Source organism: Geospiza fortis, unplaced genomic scaffold (assembly GCF_000277835.1).
Source record: "Geospiza fortis unplaced genomic scaffold, GeoFor_1.0 scaffold192, whole genome shotgun sequence".
NCBI classification, from domain to species: Eukaryota; Metazoa; Chordata; class Aves; order Passeriformes; family Thraupidae; genus Geospiza; species Geospiza fortis.
In genome coordinates, this window is record NW_005054315.1 from 5,098,914 (window position 1) to 5,106,702 (window position 7,789).

Genomic DNA, 7,789 nt, shown 5'->3' on the forward strand with positions numbered 1-7,789 from the left:
GACATATTCTAAGAATATGTATTTTCTTTTGTAATAATGACCTTTTTTTGTGTGTGTGTTTACATGGTGCATCTCCCTCTGGAGTTGAAATGATTTATACATGGCATAAAAAGAGGGGACTGGATCTGTTCTTTCTGTAGCAGAGCCAGCATCAGAGCAGCACTGATGCTGCTACTTGTGCTAGGCTTGTTAAGTCAACAAATACAGGTATTCCATTCCTGATACTGCCAGTTAGAGGCATTCTAAAAGTTGAAACTCACAGAAGTGACAAAAGAAAAAAATAGTGGGAATTTAAGTGCAGACATTGGTCAGTCAGAAGACATTAGACATTGGAAGAAAAAAATCTTAGCTGCAACCCCTTCATCACCAAATGATGAATGAAATTCTTTCAGATTTCAAAGTAAAAAAAAAAGAAAAAAGGAAATAAAAAGGGAAGATTTTCAGAGCAGTATGAAGTTTTAACAGTGCTGCCTATCCTGTGTATTTTAGGAGAAAATATAAATATACTATAGCAAATTATAAACAGTAGCCTACTGCAGTAAAACATGAAGAAAGTTGCAGCAACAAAGTAGAAGAAAAAATGTAGTGAAATAATCATTTAAGGAGAAACTGAGAATTTTAATATAAGACTATGTAAAGCATATTCCTATATTATGTGTGTTTAATGTAGTTGTGGAGACACTATCTCTTTTAATATCTGAGAATAAACTGTTAGCTCATGAAGGACAATGAATAATGAAGAAAAAAATTCAAAAAAACCTTAAAATTTATGTCTCTCATTTTTTGCATTATGTATTCTTTTGAGGCAGGCCAGGAAATAAGAGATCTGTCTCAGAGAAGAAATTTAAACATGACAAGAGGAGTAAGAGCATTAAACAATGAAACCCTTAGGAGAGATAGAGCTTCACACAAAGGAGACTGGGGAGTAGTTGCAAGTATTTTTGAGGAATGAGTGATGCTGAACTTAGAAACATGAAGCTAATCCATCTGGAGATAAAATAATACACGTTTATGAAATGGGAAGGAAAAATCTCTGGACCAGTAGTGCTAAAAGCAAAGAGGATGTGGATGCATTTGCAATGCAATATCACTTAGAAAGAAAAGGCTGGTAGAGCACGCAGCTGGGCAGAGGGAGAGGGGGGATGTGAGGGCACAGATCAGCTGCTAAGAAGCAGCAGCATTCTTTGCACATGACCCTGCTGCTCCAGGCCTTGCTGGTTACACATGGTTGGAACAACTCCATAGGTAAGCGGGACTGATTTGTTGTAAATGTTTTAAAATATGAAAAATAATTCACTTTGACTAAAGACAGAACTCAACAGAAGTATCAACTAGCAATTAACTGACAGATGAAATCAGCAAATGAAAGAGCTGATTATTATTTTGTATTAACGAATCAAATATTTTTCTAGTGATGAGCAGAATAAATATTCTGGTAATGTGATGTTTTTGAAGAGAGAAAAGTAAGTAAATCCCTGTGTAGGACATGGAAAAAGAGAAAACAAAGCAATAAAAGAGAAACTGTATTGCTAAAGTAGTTGTTTAAAGCTCTGCTTAAATAAAACTCTGTGTGAAAGGCTTTGAATGCTCAGGCTTTAAAAGCTAAAGAACCAGTCTTTAAGGTGCAAAACTTATTTCTGGGCTAAACAGACAAATGGGAATGCAAGCATCGTAAAGTCACCCCAGGACATTGCCCTAGAATTCTTTGACCAGATACTGCTTTGAATCTCTTCCTTATAGCTAATTTAAACCTACCTACTTTAAGTTTAAAGCCAATACCCCTTTCCTTGTAAAAAGTACCTCTCCAGATTTTTTGTAAACCCCTTTAGAGGGGGAAAGATAACACACATTTGTCAGAAAAGCTTAATGGCATGTTCTATTTTCGTAGTATTTCAGAGTTGCATTTGTGGCCAGACAATGAAATATAGCCCTCAGGAAACGGCTTTTTCTCCTCTATTTTGGAAAGGTCGTATGCACCTCCTGGGGACAGTGGCAGTGGGATCAGAGATGAGGGGAGCGAGCAGGACTGCTCCACCAGCGAAGGACAGGGGCAGCCTTTCTCTTCATTTCTGGTGACGCTCTAAGAGAAAAAGAAGTAGGAGGGTTCCACCTGCCGGCCAGGCGATCAAGCCACTTGCTTCTGAAAAAGGGAAGGTTTCCATCTGCGATTCTGTGCATTTGTCTGTGCGAGGCAGAGGGAGACCAGCAGCACAGGTCTGACTGTTTCACTGCCCGTGCCCATCGGCAAGCAGAGCTGCATGCGAAGGGGATTTCATTACTGTAATGTTTTCTCTTGCAATGATTTTCTCTTGAGGTTAAACAGATTAGTATCAGAGGTTCCCACATCTCCTAATTAGCTACAAGCCTAAAAGTAATCAGCTCAGGTCTATTTACATGCAAACCCCACTGTCCTGTCTATTCTACTGGGGGTTGCTGAAATAAATAATATAGCTCTTAAGAAGTCATCTTCCTTGTGACTAATAGAGGCTGAGAGCTGCAGGTCATGGTGTTCATTACCTAATAGGAGGATTTTTTCTGGTGAGTCAGAGCTAACCTGATGCCCTAGAATGGAGAAATGAGACAGTGTTTATTAGTCAAGTGTCACAAACCCTGGAAACTTGTCACTTTTAGAAGCTGAAATTTGAAACACAGGTAATAAATTACTGCTTTTCTGTCACCTTTCAAGCACTATCCAAAGTACCAATACAGCAGGTTGAATTTTCTGCAGATCTCACCTGACTTGATTCGTGACCTTGTCAATTGACACATTTTGGAAATCCAAGGAGCAACATTTTGCATCCTTATGATTTTTATTTCAAGTTGTCTTTAGACAGCCTGGGGCAGGTGCTGTTTTGAGTTCCTTCGAGCCCTGCTGCAACAGTGGCAAAACTACCTGCAGGAATTTGCCACCATGCTGGGCTTCTGGAAGAAAGAGGAGCTGAGGACTTACCTATCAAAAACTCAATATATGTTCATTATGTGAACATCATATATGTAACATGTAATATTGCAGTTAGTAACATTATTTCCACTGATTTTGCACCCATTTTTTGTCTCCTGTGGGATATTGAATAGGATGTAGGGTAGAATACATCTGAAAACTCTGTACAGCCTGCTAGAAAGCAATTGATTTCCTTTTTCTCTCTAAAATGTACATTCTTACAGTACATCCTGCAGCAGAGAAAACCAGTAACACCAATTATTGAGCATGTTTTGAAAAAAATCTAGTGCATGTTGGGAATATATAAAGCAGAGACAGACAGTAAAAGAAAAAAAGAAAAACTTCACTAATGTCGGCAGTTGAGTCTTCTGCTTCTATAATTCCATAACAGTACCAGAATAAAAAAACAACAGAAATGTGTGGAATTCAAATCTCCTGAAGTCAAGGATGTTTGCAGTGAGAGTGTGTAAACAGTATCTAATTTTGTGGGGGAACTGATTAGAAGCACCACTCATCCTTGAAAGAGCCAGATAACATATTTAAAAATCAATCTGTAGCTGAATAAATGTACAGTTGAAAAGGCTTAACAAATTCCCAGGATTAAATGGATTCTTTTTGCAGGTTAACCATGATGTAAAGGTAGCATTAGTCTTCTCTCATTACCCTCTTGGGACTCACTTTCTCTCCTGCTATATGTTAATCACATATTTGATGGGAGAGAGAGATACCACCTTGTGGAACTGGCTAAGCATTCCCTCTTGATTTCAAATTTTTATTTTAGAAAAATATTGCCCTTCTATAGTATATAAAGATAGAGACAGATTTCCTCTGTATAGGCTTGTTGAGATGTGACTGACAAGCCTGCTCCTTAGAGTGACCAAATGGCAACTCAGTTTGTGAAGGAAGGACCAGTCCAGAATGGAGATCTGGACCTTGTAGCAGCTGGGGAGTTTGCAAGCTGGCTTCTTACTTTCCTACTTCTGCAGGAACAATTCATCAAATGTGAAAAGTCAGATTCTGCTTTTGTCTATACAGTCACAAAAAAATGTGAACCTCAAGATTATAATGAGTGCAGAATGAAAAACTTCTCATGTGCTTTACTTACTGGTCAGATATGAAGCTTTAAATTAATTTTAAGGTAATCTTGGATTTAAACCAGTAGGACCACACTAATCTGTTTTAGGATGCTGCATGGCCATGTACATATACTGTCTGCATTCCAAAGAGAAGGCATAGGACACCTAACAAGAATCACTGTTTTTGACATGTTGTTGCACTATAAGATCATGTCAGGAGGATGTAACTAATTACATTGGCTGCTGGTCTCCATACTGCTACTTTCTATAACAAAAAATTAATTGTGGTGCAGCTGATAGAGCAGATCCAAACATCCTCTAACATGCTCTTTAACATGGAATAATCATATCCCATTTACTAGTCAGATACATAGAAATAACAATGGCTGCTTAGATGCTGTCATCAAAATTTATTGATTCATTCATCTTGTTTACATTTTGTTAGTAGAAATAAACATGAAGTGATTTTTCTTTTTCAAACGCCTGGAGTTTTGCAATCATCAGGAAAGGCTTAGTCACCACTCCCGTGAGCTGAAAGAAAAGAATAGGAGAAGAACAACAGGGCAAAATCTAAATATAACATTTTGTGTGCTGTGCAGATCTTGTGCTTGGTTTTAGTTTGGATTTTTTGTTATTGGTTTTTTTTTTGTTGTTTTTTTTTTGTTTTTTTTTTAGTTAGTTTGTTTTTGGAGCAAGAGTGTGGCAGTGTGTTCAATAAAGCTAAAAAAAAAAAGAAAACCAGCTGTGTTTAGCGGATGAATGCCTGAAGATGCAGCAAAATGAAACATGAGGCAGCAGCAGCTGCCCCTCCCAGGCACTGCTGCTTCGCTAGAGGGAGATAGAGCAGCAGCTTAGAGTTTTGTTTCATCTGTTTTTAGCCCCTGGAAAGTTTTTTTCTGTGAGAAGGCTTCTTGTTAATTTGCCTTCTAAATCCTTCACTTCTCTTTCCCGAGCGCCCATGGCTGATAAAAGAGACCCAGCAGAGTCTCCTGCAGAAATGTTTGAGATGCAAAATATACAAAGTGCAGTGCCACTACATATAGTATATGGATCTTTGTAATATGCTGGCATCAGGCCATATTCTAGGATAATTTCTCCCTTATTCCTGCTAGGGAATGGATGACTGGGCATTTGTACTGTGCTTGTGAAAGGAGAAAGTTTCTCTTCAGGCCAGGCAGGGAGCTGGCATCTGCAGTTTGCCTTTCTTTGTGTTGTTTTGCCAATGCCATCAATCTACATCCCCCTTGAAAAGAGTGAAAGGCAATCTGAGAATAGTGGAGTAGCTACCTTAAATCAAAATAAACCCACAATGACAGATCAAGCTTGCAGCACAGACCCCACTTGTCCCAGCCCCAGGGTGGCAATAACCTCTTTAGACTGCCCTGCCCAAAGTGGCTGGAGCAAAGGAGGGCACATGGATTTGTGGAAGGGGGTGCTGGTTTCTGAATTAAACCCCTGTTCAGGGCATGAACTCATGGAGGTGTCCATGAGATGTCCAGCGCAGATGGCCAAGACAAGGCATAGAATATGCTGGGCAAAGAATATGCTGAATAGGAAGAAACCCACAAGGATCATCAAATCCAACTCCTGGCCTGTGCTGGACACTCCAAAAGTCCCACCATGAGCCAGAGAACATTTTCCAAATCTTGGACTCTATCAGGCTTAGTGCTGTGACCACTTCCCTGGGAAGGCTGTTCCAGTGCCCAACTATGCTCTTCATGAAGAATCTTTTTCTAATATCCAACTTCTCCTGACACAACTTCATGTCATTCCCTTGGGTCTTGTCATTGGTCACCACAGAGGAGAGATCGATGTCTGCCCCTCTCTTCCCCTTGTGAGGAAGCTGTAACTGCAATGAGGTCTCTGCCCAGTCTCCTCATCTCCAGGCTGAACAAGCCAAGTGACCTCAGGGGCTACACATATGGTTTCTCCTCAAGGGTCTTCATTGTCTTTGTGTGCTTTCTTTGGGTGCTCTCTAATGGCTTTATATCTTTCCTGAATTGTGGCACCCAAAACTGCCCACAGGACTCGAGGTGAGGCTGCCCCAGTGTAGGGCAGAGAGGGACAGTCACTTCCCTCAGCCTGCTGCTGAAGCTGTGCCTGATGCACCTGAGGACACAGTTGGCCCCTTTGGGTGTTGAGATGGAAAATCTATTCTACTGTGCATGGACATAGAAGCAACATCCCTCTGGAGAGTTCTGTGGGCAAGTCCAAGCATTTAAAGGGAAGGAGCAATAGTCCTAGGGGTCAGGAGAGGGGGAAATAAGGGAGGAGAAGGGAAAAACGAGAGGGTGCAGAGTTCTCTTTGAGGGAGGAGGGAAATGAGGTGTTAGAACAGACTTAAAAGGAAAGTAAGCAGTCAGGTAGGTTACTGCAACCAGGGGCAGCAAGAGATCTTTTTTTCTTTTTTTTTTTTTAATTCTTTTTAAATTACGGAACTATCAGTACTTCATTTCATTTCAAAATGGAAAACTGTTCCTTTTTCATTAAAAATGTACGTTCCATAAAATATAGATCAGCAGCAGGCCCCTCTGGTGAACAGTGAGTTACAGTCCTCCCAGTCTGAACTAAATTATTTGTGTTGGTTTTACGATCTGAAATGCAAAGTCCTGTGCTCCAGTGCTTCTTTCCAATGACTTTAAGCAATTTTTTATAATATTTGCAGCTTTTTAATGTCTGAACAAAGCAATACATTCAGGAATTATGAGAGGAAAAAGGGAAAGGAAACCAGAAGAGCACTACTTACAATGGAAAATAATAATAAAAAGTTGCAAAGCACTCCTGTCTATGGGAATATGGAAAAGGAAGCAGGACTGGGTAATGGAACCTCAGCATATAATCTCTTCAAAATTTAAGTACTACATATTGAATCATTTGACTTGAATCTGAACCTACAGTTATAATTAAAAGTCAGCTCTAGAACATGAAGGGCCTTGCTCCTGCAAAAGGCAGAAAATTTTGCCTTCTCAAATCCAGTTTCAGTTCATCACTGTCTTGTGTTGAAACTCAACTAATCATGCATGACATCCATCATTAGTTGCAGCTGTGAAGGAACATCAGAAGAACATGAAGAAATGTATGTCTTATCACCAAAGAACAGAATCAAGCCCAGCCTTAGCTTCATTTTAGATTTGAAATTAAAACACTTTTCCATATATTTGCTCAAAAGCAAAACTAATAAAGCTGTTGGGCTGTCCTGAATTGAAAAAAGAAAGTTGGAGAGGGACTTTTTTCAAGGGTGTGTAGTGATAGGATAAAGGGGAATGGTTATAAACCGAAAGAGGGCAGGTTTAAATTAGATATTAAGAAGAAATTCTTTACTGTGAGGGTGGTGCAACAGTGGAAGAGGTTGCCCAGAGAAGCTGTGGATGCTTCATCCCTGGAAGTGTTCAAGGCCAGGCTGGATGGAGCTCTGAGCAATGTGGTGTAGTGAAAGCTGTCCCTACCCATGGTGGGGGAGTTTGAGCTAAATGACCTTCAAGGCCCTTTCCAACCCAAACCATTCTATGATTCTATCACTCCTTAGAAGTTATGCATCATACTTGGCTTATTGAAAGAGTAATTTGTACAGATTGTATTGCCCCAAAACCTCCCTGAACATCTATCAACTTTTTTTTTTTTAAGATGTCTTGAAAACTACCTCATTCTTCTGGGTACTGCATTGCTACATGCTCTATAGGCTCCTTCCACACATATTCATAAATATTGTAGTGCAAATATAAATATATATTATACAGACTTATTCGAATGTAAATGCATTTACTCTGAATGC